This window comes from Psammomys obesus, unplaced genomic scaffold, assembly GCF_907164565.1.
Source record: "Psammomys obesus unplaced genomic scaffold, mPsaObe1.curated_primary_1811, whole genome shotgun sequence".
NCBI lineage: Eukaryota > Metazoa > Chordata > Mammalia > Rodentia > Muridae > Psammomys > Psammomys obesus.
In genome coordinates, this window is record NW_026587216.1 from 31,682,464 (window position 1) to 31,703,402 (window position 20,939).

Sequence of the window (20,939 nt, forward strand, 5' to 3'; positions counted from 1 at the left end):
CTGTCACATACATGTTTGCCTCTCTCTCTCTCTCTCTCTCTCTCTCTCTCTCTCTCTCTCACACACACACACACACACACACACACAGCGAGAGAGAGAGAGAGAGAGCTTGGATGCACAGGGGAGAAAAGAGTCGCCATCAGGCCAATCATATTAAACTGAAATAGTGACCACATCTTGAACACTTCAGAGAACCAAATTGAGCACCTCTAAGAAAACAAGGGGTAAAATACAAGGACAATAGAAAAAGTCAAATATTTTTACCTAAAACACACAAATGAACTTCAGGACACTTATTTCTAAGGAGATAATGGTGGCTTCCAGTTTTATACATGAATAATGACTCACCCGCTGGACAAAACTCGTCAGGAACTGACATTGTTTATGGTTGTTTATGGTGAACAAACTCACTATACTGTAAGAGTTCCTATATAAAACCTCCCCTGGTGTTACCATTCCTCATTCTGGATTGCCCTGACCACATGGAAGTTAGAATCTGTCACCTACATGTCCTTTACCAAATCCCAGACCCAGGATGGGGTCACACAGGGAAGGTGAACTTCTGTGGTTCAATGAGTTATAGATTGGCTGGGACATAAGAAAACCAGAAGTAAACAGTACACTGGGTTGTAGTAGAAGTCTTCACCCTGGAGAAGACTTGGCAAGTGAGCTGGTGCTGCTTCATGGTGACTGGATAGTATGAACCCTGGGTTGGAGCAGCAGAGTTAGAATGAGGATACCCTTTGACAGCAGCCTGACATGGAATCTAATTGTGGCACATGGACTCTGTGGTCGCAGAAATGCACTTAAATCTCCCTACCTTTTGTGTTCCATGTAGGGCAATAATAGAAACTTGTTCTAAAATGGTAAATACTGCATGAGCTATATGGCACACAAATCCATGGCATACTGGAGCCACTCAGCAAACACCAGGATCATGCAGCACAGACCCTAAGCGAAGTCCACAGGTGTGCTCTGCACACGAAGCTCCAGGTTGCCAGTGTCGAGGGGCAGTAAATCTTTGGAGACATTTTTCAAGGGAACAGGAGACAGACTTGAGACACCAAAGAAAAGAGAAAAGGAGGAAGGATATAGAAGGTAAAAGAGGGGATAAATCTGATCAAAGTACATTAGTATGCGTGTGCAGAAACATCATAATGAAACTTCTGACTTCATAATCTATCGCAAACTAAACAGAAAATGGATATGAACATAGTAGGGAAATTCATTAATACATTTTAAAATATTTACTGATTGTTGTTATTCTCTCTTACAGCCTGATATAAATTCTTTGTGCATATTTAGTCTACATACACAATTATATAAATCAGAAATTATTTATTATTTTTGACACTAAAATGAAACTGTAGCAAAAAAAAAAAACCAAAACCTCCAAATTTGCCTGGGCAGTGTCTCAGAACAACTGGGGATTGGCCTCTTGCTCCAATGTCCAGGTTCTCCACTGTGGCAGTCTATAGCATCATGAGATGGATGAGAGATGCAGGAATGGACAGCACTAAAACAGTGTTCCCACTGAGGAGTGGCACCCAAAGCCAGAGTAAATAAACAGATTAGAGTAAGTAACGAGGGCTACAGAAAAATACTGTTAGCTAGAGGGTTGGAGCTGCTTACATCAAGGAATGAAGTCAAGCTTTGTTGATTTGAGACAGTGAAGAGCCATATGTGTCAAGGCTGAGGAAATGGCTCAGTCAGTAAAATGCTCGCTGTTCAAGCATGAGATCTGAAATCAAACCCTAGAATCCAAGTTTAAAAACAAACAAAGAAACAAACAGGGTATGGAAGTAGGTTTGTTATCCCAATGCTGGGGAAGTTGAGGCAGACAGGATATCTATACTAGCTTGCATGTTGAGCACCAGGTCATCAAGAGGCCCTGTTTCAAAATAGCAAGACGTATGGTACCTAAAGACATGGCACCAAAGTTTCTCTCTACACTCCATAGGCATATACATGATCACATACTCTCTGTGCTGCCAACACATAGAGAGAAAGAGAAAGACCGAGAAGGATGACACACAGAGAGGCAGAGCTCCATGCGTCAGTGTATAAACATCTAAAGTACATGGATCAACAATATTTTGTAAATAACTACACTCAATAACAAAAAAACCCAGCCCAATTAAAATTGGTCAAAGGAGGGCAAGAAAGGATTGAAGAAGTATGAATAATCAAGGAAGGATATATGCTTGGAAATGTCATGTTGTACAGTTAAGATAGAATAAAAAATTTTAATGCATCTAGATATTTTAAGTGGAGAAAAGATTTGAACAGAAAATTTCTAAAAAGCAGTTTACACATGACACAACCGCACACAAGTGACACTCAGTACCATTAGCTACAGAGAAATACAAATTGGAACCAAAATGACATGTCACATTACACCCAAGTGGACTGAAAAAAAAAATCAAAGAGAAAGTAACAAGTGCTGGCACAGAAATGAAGTTTATGCATTGCTGGTAAGAATGTAAAATGGTCCCAGGACATCCAGTATTACCTCAAACAGTCAAGCACAGAGCTACCACCAGTCCAGCAACACAAGCATGAGCTACATACATGAGAATAAAAACACATACCCACACAAATTATGCCTCAGTGTTCTTAGCAGCATAATTCACATAATTCCCAATTGCCAACATGTAGACACAATCCTACATTCTACCAATTAATGAATGAAATAAAGAAGTATTACACTGAGTATTACTTAACAATGAAAGTATGTGAAATACTGTTAAGTGCTGAAATAGAGACAAGCCTTGAAAATACTGGTGAGGGGAAGAAGTCAGACGCAAACCCCACAAATCCTGTGATTTCAACCGCATGAAATGTTCAGAAGAGATATATAAACAGGCATACAAAGTATATTACTGGTTGTCTGTAGAACTGGAAAGAACGGTTAAGGAGGATGTTAAATAAGAAGGACAGAAGGTTTGGGGGAAAACTAAAAATGTTCTAAACTGTTCATTGGTGATGGATGCACAGCGTTAGCACAAACTAAGGGCTACCAAACACACGGTAATTGAGTAAAGGATGTAGTAAGAGAATTACATTTCATCTGTTTATCTGTTCAAAGCCGTACAGACAATTCAATAAGTTTGCATTTTATGTTAAGCATGATAGGAAGTTGTTAAACTGCTTTAAACAGAGATATGGATCAGGGAAGCCAGCTTCTAGACAAGAAGTCAACGGGGCATGAGAAGATAGATTGGAAAGGCTGTTAATTGTGAGGGGAAAACTAGCAAAATTTTTGTCTCTAGTACGAAACAAAAGAATGAGGTGGAGCATACCGAAGAGAAATCAGCTGTCTGCTGCCTGCTAGGATCTAGCTCCTTTCTGGTCACTTCCCTCCACAGATGTGAGCTCTAGAGAGAAGCCAGCCTCATTGTTCTGCCACCCCTTCCTGCAGGTGACTGCAGCTGAAGGAACAGTATCCACTTTCCTTCACTCCACATGACTGCCTGCATCTTTCATGAAAGCTTACTTTCCTGAAGACATTCCCAAGCTCTTCTGGGTCTCTCTTGTTAGGCAGAAGCTTTAATTTTAATCTCCTTGTATAAATGAAGTAAGTAATAAAAGCTGACATGCTTAAGGGACTGAGCTGAAGACCAGGCAGTTCTGCATTGGTCAATACTGAATGGTTCTGCTCATCTTTACACTTACTGCACCTCTCTGAAACTGTGCCTTCTGGCCAGATGTAGAGGAAGAAGCCTCTTCCTTCTAAGGGTGGGTTATCCAAGATGCTCTCCTTGCATTTGTTTCCTGCCGCCCCCACTTATCCTTTCTTTCAACTTCTTCTAATTCTGCTTCATCTCCACATATCCTCCTCGCTCCTGTCTATGTTGCTGTTTCTGCTCCCCAGAGTCAAACCTACTAAAATAACCAAGACACTTTCTTTTTCTTATGTAACTTTTCCTAAACAACAGACATCTGGCTTTCAACCTGATTCCACTGATGCTGCTCCGGCTGTTGTCACCAGAGATCTTCTCTCTGAAAGAGTTAATCGTGGACTATCAGTCATTTTCTGAGCAGTTAACGTTACTGTCCGTCTGACAAAAATGTCTATATCTTTTCTCCAATACCTCAGTTTTTCCTACGGCCTTCTTTAAATTCTTTCCTTGTTAATTGCCCTCCATCCATCTTTCCATTCATAGTTGGTCCTCAGTTCCAGTCTGGGCTCTTTTCTCACTGTCAACACTCTCCTTAAGAACCATATTCAAACGTCCACTCCCCATCCTGGATCTCCCTCTTGACTTTATCTACTCACTGTCAGCACCAGTTGTCTAAAATTTAATACTCCTCAAAAAGCCAAAAATTATTCCCTGCACACAACTCTTTCTTCTGAATGCCATGTCTTGATTCATCCCTCGCATGATTGTTCAAGGTTGTCATTTCTACTTTGTGTGTGATTCTTTGGATCAAATCCCCAGTTTTCAGATATTGGGCATATGGTGTACATTGATCTATGCCTACAGTATTCACTTATTAATATATTCTAGTTTTCAAGTCCTGGCCTTGCCTTCCACACAATACAAGTCCTACTGTCGTCTACTCTCTGCTTGTTCTTCATGCCCTGCTGTGAGCACTGTGACTCCTCATCTATTACCCTCAGTGCTTAACAGGTTAGTGGAACACAACAGATTCTCAGTGATTCTGTTGAATACATAATTTAATATTGCTTAGGTGCTTTCTCTACAAAATCTTCCATGATACCATCTCTAAGCAAGAACATGGACTCTGCTCAGAGCAGTTCTTTAGGCCATAGCTTCGTCTTTTGAAGGATGGCTGGAACAGGCTACTCCAGGGCCCTACATTTTAAAGCTGAGCGTCTGAGTGGAACTTCACCCAACCACAACCTATTTTAACAAACCTGTTGTCATGTAGGAACTGACAATTACTTTGCTCAGGCTGACTCATGAGTGCTCAGTGCCATGTGTCCAGGCTTGTGACCATTCTCTATACTTTAGAAATCTAGGTGACAAATATTTTTTTTTCCATAAGGACTTTATTTATTGATAACAAACTACAAAGCAATTTACAGATTAAATGCAATTCCATCAAAATGCCACCACAAGTTTTTATAGAACTTAAATGAATAATTCTCATCTTTATATGAAAAAAGTACCAAAAATAACTGCATAATAAAAGAACTTCTGAAGGTATCATCATCCCTGATTTCAAGGTGTACTAAAGGACAATCAGATATTCTTAAGATGAGATATGGAAAAACCTTTAATGATTGTTGGAAAGAAGATATACAAATAATTTTTGTCAGTCAGAATATTAGACAATGGTAATAAAATAATGTTCATCCCTACAGAAAAGCTAAAAGTAATAAAAGTAGATACTGAATTCCACAGAAGAAAATACAATCCTGTAATTAGATGAGAATTTCTTCACAAAAGAGTGGCATACAATAATATGGAGTCTTTAATAATATGCAATGTTTTCCATAAGATGCGTATGGTTTTAGACAAATATTTCTTAGTCAATCAATTATATATAAAACCCAAGCAACCCTTTACCTTTGATATTTGTGTTATATCTCTGATCATTATAGTAAATAATACAAACAAATTACTTAAAATATTATCCAGCTGAAATAATATATTTTAACCCTGGGGCACTTGATGGACATTGACCTAAGAAGATTGGAACAATTCATCCTTAAATTATTTCTTCTCTTAACAGACACTTCAGCAATTATTAGCAATGTTCTGTGTTGTTCAATAAGAAGAACAAGTAGTTTTAAAGATAGTTTATTTACTAAAAGATTTTAGTCAAAGCTTATTGTCTTTTTATTTGTTATCATAGTTTCAGCATGGCATTTATAAAAGATTAAAAGTACCCTAGGGTACTTTCTAATTTATTAATTAAAAAGTTTGTTAATTCTGTAATAATTTAAGGAAAGCATATGACTTTTAACATTTACAGGATGACTAAGATTAGTACAAAAGCAAAAATTCTGATGTTTTTAAGTAAGCTGTAGCCTATAGCATAGGGTTTTAAGCATTTGTCTAGAGAGAGCAATGGAACTTTCTTTCAAGTGAAACGTAATGACAAGAGGATAAAAAACACTTGAAAGAGAGCGACTCATTGGTACATCTCTTCCCAGGGTCACAGTGCCTGGCCTCAGCTGGGTTCTGACCTTGTGGCTGTGCATGGAATCACGGTAGAGGATGGCCCTTCACCAGGGCAGCCTTCTGACCTCCAGGTACGGGGGAGAACTGCTTTTATGCTGTTTGCTGTCGGCTTGATGTGGCAGTTGTGAGAATGTATGTTATGAAGTACCCTGGCAGGTAGCTAGCTTTATGCCGGTGCGATGTTATTATCAAAATATACAGAGTTGTAATTCAATCATCAGATGCTTTTGAGTGTTTGTGTTTACACTCACAAAGCTGAGAGTTTTCCATGTGAGGCCAAATGGTTAACACTTAATCGAATATTTAGGTTGGAAGTAAAGTTCATATGCTTAGACAGGGTGATTTCTGCTATCAGGGTTAATTGGCATGGTAAATTTAGATCTGAGAGGTATCATGAGTGTTTGTGTTGTCTTTAAATTACTTTTCAGATTCATGTTTGAGTTATAAGAAGTTCATAGTTACAGAATTTGCAGGACCGAAAGGACTCCAGAGGTCACCCTTAAAGTGACAGATGTTCATGATAAGAAAAATAAAGCAGCTTGTCATGTCACTTTATCAGATTCATTCAATGTCTTAATCATATTAACCATAATAGAACCCAGATGTACCTGGGACCCAGCATCATTTGATGATTACATGGCTAACATTGGCTTACACTGTTCTGTTACTCTATTTCAAAGACCATAATATATGGGCAAAGATTAAGACTATGACCTCCCTCGAGTTTTCATCCCTCTGGTGACATGAGAAGAACCCTCAAGATTCAGTCTCCATTGCTACCTCTGTAAAAACAGATACAATTATTCTGAATAATAAATGAAACAAGATATTAAAGAACTTAAAACAGAAGTTGGCTTAAAGCAAGCATCTGGTGGATGTGTAAGGTTATTATTGTTGTATATAGTCAAGTCCTATATTCCTAATTGCCATGAAAAACTTCATCTGCACAATGTTAGTATTAGAAATTCTTTTCCTTGTTTTTAAAATTCTAGAAAATAATTCTCTGGATGATTTCATGGGCTGTGGTTAGAAAGAAAGAGATTCTGAGAAATGTATTAGCTGTGTATGTGCATGCTTCTTTTATCTGATGAAGCCAAGTCCTGGACTCCTGTGGCTTCTCCAAGTTCCCTTCTGTTGGTGCTCACTCTGCTGAAATTTGTCTGCGTACAAAGCCAGACCACTGGAATACTAAGGCTGATCAGGTCAGATCATGGAAGAAATATTCCCACAGAAGTAAGTGATTCAGGCATAGAAGCTCACCAAGCTTCAAATGCTTGTAGTTGCAGAAAGGGTCACACGAGACTCCCGCTGTGAGAAATCTGACCAGTGCATGATTTCAAGCAAAAACAACATAGTTGAGACACTTGGAAATGTGGTCTTTAAACCAAAAGACTGGCGTCAAAATGTGGAAGTTATTTTACAACCTAAAACCTTAGGCTGTAAGGTTATTTAGCTGGATATTTTCAGAAAAATAAAATAAATACTCCACAGTTTAGAAAGACTAGGTAAAATACACTGAATTTATCTGTTAAGATCAACATAAGAACTGTCTGGAAGGTCTTTTGGCATGTTTTTTTGGTTAGGCTTGAAACCTGCCTTTTGGGAGGGTAATGACAGAGCTTTAATCCTTAGGAAAAAAATTCAAAAATTCATCATAGAAACTAGGATCATCTTTCATGAAGTCAGAAAAAAGAGAAAAATAACTTCCCCTACTATTGAAAATAACCATCATAGCAACTCAATCCCCATTCTTTCATTTCCCCAGGTCTGACATTCTGCAGATGACCGCCCTTATTTGTCCCTACATGTTTTCCAAAATATAAAAGTGAAATAGAGTCCCAAGGGCACTGTACTTGAAAGGTTATGAGAGTTAGAGAATTTTAACCATGCCTGCCAAATCAGCAGATGGCTTGTGATTATAATTATATGCATCAATAAAACGAATAATCTTTACAAAATTTGAATTTCTGCTAAAGGAAGGGATTTAGTAAGCAGATGCAACAGAATGCATTTCTTTAACCCTTTTGGGAGACACTGGCGTCTTTCACCCACACCAAGCAGCCAGGGCTCCGGGTGTCGCAGGTTGTACGCTCACACTCCTGTCCTCTTTCTGACAATCTCATTGTGAACCTCAGCCTTTTCCTGATTTGATTTTCTTCAGGGCTTATTTCACCCTCACCTCTTTCTCACCCCTCAGAATAGAAATATTAAGACGAATTCTCCACAACTGTTTGATGTTTGGAGGAGGGAAATGTAAAAGAAGCAAATACTTTCATTCTAATCCATGCCAAACCTACTAAAGAAACAAGCGATGTGTCGTTCCAACTGATGATCGCCTACAAATCAGCTTCTCAATGCCAAAACTCTTCTTTCTCTGTTTTCATATTCTCCTTAGTTTATAGTCCAGGAAAGAAAATGCTGTTTATTCCTTTTAACCAATTAACCATTTCATTTTGGTCTGTTTCTGCATAATACTGTAAGCGAGGGTAGCTAAGTTTTCTCAGGTCAGGCATGAATTCACTCACACAGATACTAAACATGTATGTGACAAATAAAAAAGAAGAAAGTAGGTTTTTCCAAACCAGCATATATCCATGCTTTCTGCATGAGAAAAAATAACTCATAACTTAGAAAATTAAATTAAACTATATAACTTTGGAGTTATATAGAGCTCTAGAAAATACACAACAAAAATTCATACTTTTTGTTTATCAAATTACAGTGTCAATGCTTTTTATGGAATTGTCAAATGCAGTCCCTCAATAGACTAGTCTCAATGAATATATATCTCATCAGCAAACTAGAAGTACATTAAAGAGTTTTTAGCAAACATGGACAGATATCTCTAGCAACTTTGTATTTATATATTTTCAATCAAATAAACTAAAATGCCATGGTTTGAAAAGCTACTCTATTATAATACTGAATTATATATAAAGTAGAAATCACACTCTAAAGATTTTTAAAGCATTAGTATTTTTTCTGATATTCTCTCATAGGCACAGGATATTTGGAATCAGAATGCTTTCCTTAGAAACAACATTCTCCCCCAAACGGAAACTTTCTTTTTTCGGAAAAACTCTTAGATTTGTTACAACATCTGACAAAACAATATTCAAAAATTACAATGCAATCTGGTATCTTTTAGAGGTCACTAGTATGAATTTTATCTGTTATTATAAAACACTCAGGAATAAATGAGGATCAAGTATTATTACATAGATTAAAAAGTAAAATAAAGTATTTTTCAATAATTATAGCTTTGAAGAAAGAAAATTTATACTTCATTCAAGGGTTAAGTGAAAAGAAATAGTGTAAGCTAAAGCCTAAATAAATCCCAATGTGGCAAGAAATTAAAATTATTAATAAAAACTAAGAATAAGATTAAACTGTAATCTTAGTAGTTAAGAAACTTTGCTATAATTACTTAAATTACAGGTGTATCACTTTGCATTTAAATGCCAGTGAATATTTGTTACATAAAGTTTATACTGAAATACATTGTAGGGTGGTCTTTTAAAAGTTACTAAACAACTATATAAAAAGTCCATTTAGCCGCATGTACTCGACGTACACTGAGCAGTCTACACACGATACCTTAGACTGGTATGAGCACCCAGTCACACAAAATGGAACTGACACAATCCTTCAAATAATCTCACGCAACTGGGGCCTCTGGAAGTGAAGAGAGGACAAGATTCTGTATCGTGGGCATGGAGAACAAGAACTGGGATGCGCCTAGTGTGGCATCCACCTGCTCTGTGCGTCTCCACTTCAAGTTCAAAACTGCAGACATGACACACCAGGGGCATGGTACACCTTACCGTGTTTAGTTCTCACACAACATTATTTTCTACTTCTAACCCGGTCCCCATTAATCAGACCAAAAGACTGAGGTTTAAAAAGTTAAAACATAGCCAGTGACACAGGCTGAATGGAAGGATCAGGGTTCAAACGTACGATTCTCTATGATGATGATAACAGCTGAACTTTCTCTAGGAAATGTTGGTTGTTTCTCTTAGAGGATTCCTGGGTGTGGCAAAGACCCTGCGCTGCTCACAGCATATACTAAAACCTTTTGAGCAGTTTTAAGAGTCATTTGTTAACTAAGTAATTAAAGTAAAAGTTCGTTAAAACAAAGTTTCTTTTTCTCAACACAAATCAAACTCTTCAAATTTCTTTAAAGAAGCCATCCAACACTGACACAATTAAGTAGTTGTTGATATATATGAATATATATATATGGAATTATATATTATATGTATATAAATTCTTCAAATACAATACTGGTAGAAGTAAGTTCACATAAACTGAAAGTAATGACCTATGCCCTCTGGTTTTAATTACACCACAGCTCTAATTTGCTCTCAATAGTAAAAATTACACTTTGTAAAGTAAATTTATTTAGTTTTATCTGCAAAGAAGCAACTTACAGACTTTGGTCAAGTTTGTCATGCTTTGCTGCACCAGTGAGGATGGGAGTGGAACAGTTAGGTCAGCCAAAGGACTGTATGCTCTCTCAAACATTCCCTCTTGTATTAACAGGACAAGCATTAGCAACTATGGAGGAAGAAGTTACACCACAGGTGATTCAGATGTGAAATGTCCAGCACAGAAAAATACGTTAAGGTACTAACACTGCTTCTGAGAGCAAACTATTTGCATTAACTCTGCCCCAAACTAAAATGTCTAGGAAGCAAGTGTGGCCATTTGCAAATGGTTTTCTGTTTTCAATGATTCCAATCATATGAAAGGAATGTTGAAGGGATGACATTTAGAATTTTCTGAGGTTAGCTAAATCTAAGCACATCTTTCCTGCACATTTTCACTTTAAATCAGTAAGACAACATTAATCCTTGTCATGAAATTTACTTCCTTCAAATTCTGGTTACTTTGGAAAAAACAACAGAATTGAAGTATATAATACACACTATGCATATCCATGTATTAGTCTTAATTTATGTAAGTAACATGAAAGCTGAGAACACATTTGTGACAGGAAAAGTTCTTCCAGACAAAAACAGAAGGAAGCATGTAACCTCTGATCTCTTAGACCACATCATGAACCTATGCAATGCATCTCTCATGATTAACAGACTATTATGTGTCAGAACATTTCTATGTCTCTATACAAATAAGAAAATTTCAGTGCAAGGACTGTAAGTTAGCAAACCTATCTCTACATGGTGTCGTTTTAATTCATGAGCAGATGCCTATGAGATGCCAGTCTAATATTAAATGCAGTGCCTTTAAAATTTGAATCCTGACACTGATATTATGAATACATCTATTTACAAATACAACACTCTGTTAACAATACTTTTAAAATGTTATCTATGAGATCATCAAGAGTTCATCATGCCATTGGCAACCCACTCAGATGACAGTTCTTAGAATAAAATATTTAATTTACCTGAATGTCTTGTAACAAAATCATCCTCTCTTGAACTAAACATCCTCAGAATATCAATATCTAAGCCAGACATATCAGAAAGGCAAATCAGACTTTCTGGCAACTCCCTGATGCCATATTTCTCTAAAAGGATCCTGCAATGTTACACTTCAATACTGCAAATGCATTTTTTTTTCCCAAGGAAAGAGTAAAGCCAGTGCTGCTTCGGTGTCAGATAGCTTTGATTTTTTCCCCCTCCAACTACAGCAAGCAAATGACTACTGTTCCCATTCTATAGCACACACTACAGTGATTTTTAAGATTTGAGAAAATGGAAGTGTCTGAGCAAAAGAGAAGTTTTTATTTTCTTGTTTTGCTGTGTTTCATTGACTGACTGATTTTTAAGACACTGACTATCTCATACAGGATATTAAATACACAGTAAGGGCTGGAACAATTTTATCACATCAAGAATAAACTTCAGCAGTCACATTTGTGCCCTGGGTTTCTCTGTTTTACAAGCAGCAGGACAAACTAAAATTAAAGTTGCCCCACACATTTGAAAGTTTTCAAATCTAGACACACACCTGAACAGTAGTTATTTGTCAATGCTCCTTTATTTCCAACAAATACCCACCTCTCAAATTTATGTTCACTTGCCATTTGTGATGAACTGGACTTCTGAGATTCACAAACTTTTGTGAAACAGCAAAAACAATACAACAATAACAACAGAATCAAAACACTGGTCACTGAGGCAATATTCCTAGAAGTAATAGCAAAATCCCTTCATCTGGACCCACTTGTCCAGAAACGGACTTTCGGCCCCACGGTTAGGCTCAGATTTGTTCCACTTTCTCCCTAGGGCTTAATTGCCAGACTGACTTACCGGTGCCTCCTAGCCTTTGTTCTGCTTCTCACGCTGACATCAGGGAAGCAGTGATGTAGAATAAAGCAGGGTGGGCTAGGTTAGTCCAGTGTTTGTGTCGTTGTGTGGTGTGCAGGGACACTGTGATACTCTAGTGAGCTGTAAGCTTTTTTTGTAGGCTTTGTGTCATTTACTTAACGACCAATCTCATTAGCTGCCAGGGTACAATGGGCTGATGCATTTTCTATGTACATACTCCACACAGTGACCCTCAAGGTTGCCGAAGGTCTATTTAATCAGTCAAATGCTGAATATATTTGCAGTAAATCACTAAAAAAATAAAAAGTATGGGACTACAGAGGTATCTTCCAGACTTAATATTTACCCGTGCTTATTCAGAGGTAATAAAATGCATGCATATTTAGGCAAAATGAAAGTAGACCAGGTGGATACAAATTGTCTACTTTGCACTGATGACCTTAATTTTATGAAACTTTCCGAATCAAAGATATTTTCTCCTAATAGGGAATCCAGAGTTGAAATTGAATTCCTGTCTTAGCTTAATCATTTTAAGCAAAACAAACAAACAAACAAACAAAAATCAGTTCCCTGTGCAGCTCCTTCTTGCTCGCAGCTCACTCCTGCCTCAGTCAGAGCCCTTGTCCAAACAGCCTCAGAACTGGCAAAGTTGTGTTCCTGCCCCTTTCATTTCCAAGGTAAAAACCCTTTTAACTCCTATGAAAAATGAAATGCTGAGAGCCCTCTGAATGACGACAGCTGTCCATAAGTATCAGGGAAAGCTCTATTGTCCGTGTGTCCCTGGGTAAAATGAATACTTTACAGCAGAGGCTGTTCAGCTTGGCTGAAGAGTGTGGGGAGAAGGGGAGGAGGTCACTGGAGATTTCGCACACTAATTTAATCTGGGAAAAGGACAGGCTCCGCATCTCCCCTGAACAGACTGGCAGCAATCTGGGCCCCCACAGAACTATCTCCTTTTGCCTGTGCTCTATTTATTCCTTATCTCTGTTTACCAACCGCTAGGTCCCTTTCATTCACACCACGAGGCAGTTTTCCTACTATCAGTCAGCAGCTGACACTGTGGAAGAGCCTCAAAGGCAAAAAGGAAAAAAAAAAAAGATCAAAACTAAACCAAAGCTGTCTAAACAATACAACAGTACAAGTAAATGCATAAACCCTGATTCTTAACCCAGCCCACAGGGTACACACAGAACCTTTACAGTAAACCCAGCATACACACCACAGCGAGCTGTGGGCCGAGTTGGAAAGCTAAACACCATTTCTGAAGTCATCAACCAGAAAGAAAAAAAAAAAGACTAAAATGCACACTCGTTACTGAAACAGGCTTGAGCTTGCGGACACCCTTATCTCTATCACAGATCAAAAAACTGGCAACCAGGAAGTATTTACCTTGCCAGAAAAGTTGAGCTGTACGTTTCTAAGGGAAACCAGGCTCTTATTGAAATGTTAGCAGTTAAGAAAATCTGTTAAAGTGATTGCAGTTTATACATAATCAACATAAACTTTCCAATACCTGATCGTGCTAACTAAATATGATTTGAGAAACCTGACATCAAAACTCCATTACCCTTATAAAGAGAACATAGTCTCTTGTATAACCCATTCAATTAAATCGTATACTCATGTCTTAAGAGATTTTTAACACTTATGCCAAAATGATTAATGTCACAGAGTGGACAGAAAAAGACTTCAGGTAAAACTTTCTAATCTTTTAAATCAGGCTGCTGAGGATAACTGGAAGGCGAAGACTAGACAAGGAATGTGAGAAGAAAGTGGACAAACTAAATACATGTTATTTGACCTTCCAGCCCTTGAGTAGATACAAAATTGGAATCTAAGATATTATCTATGTATATTAATGTTAAGTACTAAATATATTTGGATATTTCTGCAAATAAGATAGGATGTCTACATAACATAAATGTCACTGAAGGGGTTATCCACCTCAATGGCATATTTAGGTGCAGACATAAATGCTAACATACATAAGGTAGGTAGAGACACCCACACTGCCTCCTATAGACACATGAGCAATATGTGAAAGCTTCTCTTTTCTATTGCCCGTAGTTCCCTAGATTGAAAACTGGGACTTTAAACTTCCATGAGTGTTTTACAGCATTGAACTAATTCAAAATGATTGGCTATTGTCATAAAAATCAACATGGTATTGACTCAATCATGAAGACCTTTACCAAAAATGGGAGACAATGTAGCTCCTTATCCACGATGACAACAGGACCACGTCTCAGTGTGTTTCCACCTATATGCATTATGAGCAGTGAAGTCTTTACTTCTTGGATCCCTTTTTCCAAATGAATTAATGAATTAAATTTATCCTTTCACCAGCTGCTAGGCAGCAGATGGAACCATTTCTGAAGCCTTGTTGAATTCAATCCATAAAACTCATTTCCTAGGATTAGCAGTCCAAAGTTTCTTTTAATGTTTATATACCACTTGGGATTTTGAATTTCATGATGTTAAACTTTCAACTTAACTATTCTTTTGCATTTCATATCAAACAATTATGATCTTTTGGATTTCTATAGCAGACATGGAAGGTCACATAAGGATAAGAATTAATTTTAAGAGCAATAGATTCCTGTAAGTTGCATTTTTCGGCTTGTTTGTCCTCACTGCTGTATGCCACAGAGCCTGTTCCCAGTGTGCTTCTATGATGATGGCCTGTCTGGTAGCTGTGAATTTTATTTATTTCCACTTACATAGTTTAAAGCTCCACACAGGAGCACTAGTTAACTTTATGAAAGTTTAAACTGTTTCTGAGTTTTTAATTTAGTGATATGTAAGATTGCTACATTACCTGAAAAAAATGCTATATCCACTAGGTTTAATTCTCTCATAGCGATATAATCATAACTTTTAGAAGTGGGGACACACTAACTAAACGGATACACAGAAATGCATTTTTATAAAGTTAACTTTTCAGAAGCCGGCTACCTTGGACAGCTCCAGCACCCTCTTCCTTCCTTGTCACCTGTAGTGCTTTCATAGAGAAGGAATAATGAAACTTTAAATTTTTCTGATTGTTTGATAGCAGAAAAATGACAGTCACTATAAATACAACTCCTTTAAATACAACTGAAGTAGACTTTTGTGAAAGATTCCGATTGCTTTACAGGATTCATGTGTCCCAGACACATGAATACAAGTTTAAAGTATTAAAGCCTTTGAGCTTAAAATGATGCCCTTGCTGTGACACAGATATGACTAAGAGAAGAGTGAATTGCTCTTGTGTGCAACAGTGATTTCCGCTAATTTGGCATAAGAAATCTATATTAATCTAATATTGGAGTAAGCCAAGAAGGCCACATAATAATCCACTGAGTAATTGAACATTCTGAGTGAGGGAAAGAGAGCACGGATACTCCTAGGTTACAGCACAAAACTAGAATGTTGTGCTGGTGATATTAGCAAAGAAACAGCTTAGTGTTAAAGAAAGTCCAATATCAATCCTATTTTAGATTCTGAATTTATTTCCTGAAAAATACTTCCTCGTTATAAGAACAGTATACAGAATTATATCCAATATTCATCAAAGTTTCCTGTTAATTTATTGGATTTTATAGTGTCAATCGGTCTATAGGGTGATGTAACACAAACTTTTGTAACATAATTCACTAGTCCTAAAAATAAAATAATACTAGAACCATTATAAAATACTTGCCTTGGCTGCTGTGTTCTCTGAAACTGAAAGAAAACTGGAAAGATAGTACACACCTTCAGGAAACTTGGATTATTCTATGTACATCAAAGCAATCATTTTTAACAGGTGTTTTGTTGACAAAAGAAATATGAGGTAAAGTACTGCTCATCAAAGTATGTAAACGTTTTCCCTAGGTAATATTTCATTGAAATCATCCTTCTGTAACATTTCGTTCAAGGTTAGTATTAAGTCCCTCATTCTTCAGCTTTTAAAACATTATGCTTTAACTTCTGAACAGTCTTGTGACATGTCCATCTATCAAAGACAAGGTGTATCATTTTTTTAAGGACAGTACTCTTATTCAACTCTCTAAATATTCAAATACAATATTATATATATATACAACTTAATATCTCAGAGACTGAGATACAAACTTTTTCTCTTACATGTACATAAAACCTGGATTCTGACTTTTCACAATGAATCCACAAAACCCTTTTTTAGATAATGGTTATTAATGCAAAATTGCATTAACAACTCACAGCATTTCAAAGATTTCAATTCTAAATAAAGATTTGTAAGACATGAGCTCTCCTGATAATATTTGTGACCTCATAATTACTTTTACCTAACTTTTTTTTACAGAGGAAAAAAAAGTGTGCTGTCTCATATCAAGGATTTTCTGTTACAAACTCACATATTTCAGAAATACACATGAACAAAGGCAGTAGCGGACACAGCTTAAATGACATTGCACCGTGACATTTTATTCTAACCTCCTTCTCAATATCCCATTTTTGGAGGAGAGTGAGAAAGTAGAGGTGGGTGGTGGCGACTGAATTTAAAATCATAACAGATGTACATCACAACAGAAAGCAAAGCAAAGAGCAGTAAAAACCACGGGCACTTCAGCCTTTAGAAATAACCCCCAACCCACCCACCCACCCAGTCAGAAACCAGTAACCGTTAACTAACTCAAGACCTGGAAACTTGTTCTCTGGCTGAGCTCTTAAACACCAGGGTGAATAGAACGAGGTAAAAAGTTTTAAACTTACTTTTGTGTGTGTGTTTCCAAGACTATTTCTCTCCTTCCTGGTGTGCTGACAGGAAACACTAAAGCTGTTGCCTTGAAAGGTAGTTTCCATGATATGACATCCAGTGCCTTTGACTGCTTGGAGATAAGCACCTGCGTGTAGCCCTCCTTACGTCACACCTCCCTATTCAGGCCTTCTCAATATGATCCACATTTGCACATCAACAGCCTCATGCGCACACACAGATTTTTTTCGGCTCTGGGCCCAAAACTTTCACTTTAATTTTCATCACATGATTGCTGTGGCATATGTCCTTCCAAACCGCCCATATATCAGTCATCATGCAAATGAGATGGAATATCACTCCTCTGCAGCAGATGGCCAGGGATGATAACAATGGCTCAACAGAGGAGATTCAATGTCCCTGACTTTATCGCCACGGCAACAACAACCTAAAATATATGTAATGGAAGTGGTGCTTATTAATTTTGCAGGCTCGAGTGTTCTGATTTTGTGAGTGAATGGGCTGAGTTAAAAAGGGGGCTGTGTCCTCCTGCCTCTAGAAGACTATCTATAAAAGCCAGGGACCTGGAAATTATTTTCAGTGACTAAGAAGGCAACAGCCTAGCAATTATTTGAGTAATTAGGTGTAATTCCTCCCTGTAGGCCTTGTACCCTCCTGCGCTTGCTTCACAGAAGCTCACGAATTAGACAGGACCGATACTGAAAAGAAAAGTGCCTCAAGATACAGCAGGAGAGCTCGCAGGAGCCCTGTCACTTGGCCTCCACCAGGCTTGGTAAACACAAGCCCCAAGCTATAAGTAAATAGAGGCCCCACTTCACAAACACAGACCAATTAAAATGACAAAGGCAGCCACACTTTGGGGTGGAGCTTAGCCTCCTTGTGAGTGCACACAGAATAGTCTCCGGGTCCAGGCACAGAGCCTGTTTCCATGACTGGCTGTCAGGATTAGACAGGAACATACACATCTCTCACTCAGCAGGTTGTGCCTTTCTCATTAGGGCTCTCTTTTCCCCCACAGGGCTACTTTTACTCCGGACTCCAAGTGAACACAGCATTGATGGGCCACTCCTAAAAGCATTAAAAATGTAAATCACAGAAAAATTAATCAATTCTTCAGAATCTGCAACAAGCCTATTTGTGATTTAAAGGGATGTCTACCCAACTGCCAGGCCCACCGGGGACACTTCTAGAAGAGACGGGATTAAAGGGGATGGAAAAGCTCAGAATACTACCCCAGAAACTTCTAAACATTTTTTACAACATTTCATATTGACTAATAAAAACAACTTTTTCCTTACAGGGCTGAACCACAGTTCAAAACTTTTGAAGCCAGAGTTTACTTTTTTTCATTGCTTTTAAGAAAAATCACTATGGAAGTGTCATCTAAGAGTAAAACCAGACTACCACTAATTTAAAAAACAGACATTAATAAAGAATGGGTACTCCCCTAGAAGAGGCTAGCAGAAAAAATACAAAAGACCTGAAACTTCACATCTTTATGACTCAGCAAACCTCAGACACTTGTCCTGAGTCCTCCTTCCCTGGGAATCCACTCTCTCCTAAGGGCACCTGCTGCCCTCAGTTGCAATGCTAGAATCCTGAATGCTGTTTTAAAGAAAAAGAAAAGAAAGGAAAAAAGCTAGTCACAAAAGCTAGTCATTCTCTACAGAACACACAGAAATATTTGACCATCCAAGTTTTAAAGCGGTCACATTTCCCACATACGTGTGGGCAGGTGTTCTGAGACTCACCTTCTTTTCTAAGATGGTGCTTCATAGCCATTCATCAGTGTTCTGCAATCCATTTGATGCTCGACATAATCAGTTGCCTAGTGCATAATTTTACCGTGCTATTTAAAGGCAACAGTCCAAGGTAAGGGCATGCTAGGAGTAGCACCTTGCTAATGCAGAACTTCTCACACTAGGAGTAAACAGACAGGATGAGCTCTATTGTAAGGAATTCTTCTCCTGACCTCCCCTGTACTTCATGAGCAGGACACCGCACGCATGCTGGTACCTCAGGTGCAACATACGAAGGAGAGCTCCTAGGAAGACTCCAGTGATGTGACCCAATTAGGTAACATTACTAGACATTACATGACTGAAACAAAGTCACGTCCTATCAGAAACTTTAAAAAATAACTTTATTTATTAAGGTATGTGATAAATCATACTACATATTCATTTACAGAAGACAATTTGATCATCACAATTCAGCCATCATTATTACAATGCAAGATAGTTTCATTACCCTCAAGAGACGTAGCCACAGCTAACAGCAGTCACTCTTTGCTTCCCGTTTTCTCCCTCAGTATCACATAAATGCTCATCTACTTGTTGTCTATACAAATTTTCCTCGTTTAGAAATATTTTAAATAGTAGAGTCATACAACCACTGTTTTGTTCTTTACTATTGATCAGCATCACTTATGGTGGTTACGTTTAAGCTCTACGCAGTTGTTCATGTATCAGCTGGTTATTAGTACTGATTAACATTTTATTATTTGAGTACACCACATTTAATTTTTTTATTTACCAGATAATAAACATTTCTTTTCATTCCTCTTGCATATGTACCTTGGAGTACAATGGCTGGATCATTCAGTAATTCCCATAGCTGTCTGAGGAACTGAGAAATTGTTTTGAAGTGTCATAATTCATGATTCATATTTGTCAACAGTCTTTGAGTTCCAACATCCCAGCACCTTGCCAACACTTTCTGTTAGCTGGCTTATCTATGGGGGCTCTCTTAATGGATGCGAAGTGCTGTCTCACATGGTTTTGATTGGCATTCTGTAATGACTAATGACTGAGCATTTTTTCAAATAACATGCTTTTATTACTCTTCTATACATTGGGTTTTTGGAATTGTCAACTCAGATAATTTTCTGATTTTAAAATTGTAGTGTTTTCTTTTTATTATTAGATTGTACAAATTCTTGTATGTTTTAGATACAAGTTTCTTATTGGGTAGAAGATTCATCAAACTTTTCCCCCAAAATATGGGTCTTCCTTCCTTCCTTCCTTCCTTCCTTCCTTCCTTCCTTCCTTCCTTCCTTCCTTCCTTCCTTCCTTCTTTCCTTCCTTCCTTCCCTTCTTTCTTTCTTTTTTATATTAATTACAGTTTATTCACTTTGTATCCCAGCTGTAGCCCCCTACCTCATTCCCTCCTAATCCCATCCTCCCTCCCTCATCTCCTCCCATGCTCTTCTCCAATTCCACTGATAGGAGAGATCTTCCTCCCCTTCCATCTGACCCTAGCCTATCAGGTCTCATCAGGACTGGCTGCATTGTCTTCTTCTGTGGTCTGGTAAGGCTGCTCTGCCCTCAGGAGGAGGTGATCCAAGAGCCAGGCACTGAGTTCATGTCAGAGACAGTCTCTGTTCCCATTACTAGGGAACCCACTTGGACACTGAGCTTTCATGGGCTACATCTGTGCAGGGGTTCTAGGTTATCTCCATGCATGGCCTTGGTTGGAGCATCAGTCTCAGAAAAGACCCCTGGGCCCAGATGTTTTGGTTCTGTTGCTCTCCTTGTGGAGCCCCTGTCCCCTGAAGGTCTTTTTTTCTCCTCCTTCTTTCATAAGATTCCCTGTACTCTTCCCAAAGTTTGGTTATGAGTCTGAGCATCTTCTTTGATACCCTGCTGGGTAGAGTCTTTCAGAGGCCCTCTGTAGTAGGCTCCTTTCCTGTTCCCTGTTCTCTCTCTCTTCTGATGTCCATCCTGTTTGCCCTTCTGAGTGAGGATTAATTATATTACCCAGGGT

At 38.0% G+C, this 20,939-nt stretch overlaps 1 protein-coding gene across 2 annotated transcripts in view; it reads right to left on the reverse strand.

Annotated features, from left to right (window-relative positions):
- The window catches only part of St18 (ST18 C2H2C-type zinc finger transcription factor), a 133,377-nt gene extending 115,919 nt beyond the window's left edge, over nt 1-17,458 (reverse strand). Inside the window, exon 1 of one of the 2 annotated variants that reach the window (XM_055603514.1) lies at nt 17,171-17,458. The gene's annotated coding sequence lies outside the window, so the exon portion shown is untranslated. Of the gene's footprint in view, nt 1-12,436; nt 12,485-17,170 lie in introns of those variants that run through there. The other variant, XM_055603515.1, reaches the window with a different exon arrangement.
- Nucleotides 17,459-20,939: the final 3,481 nt, after the last annotated feature.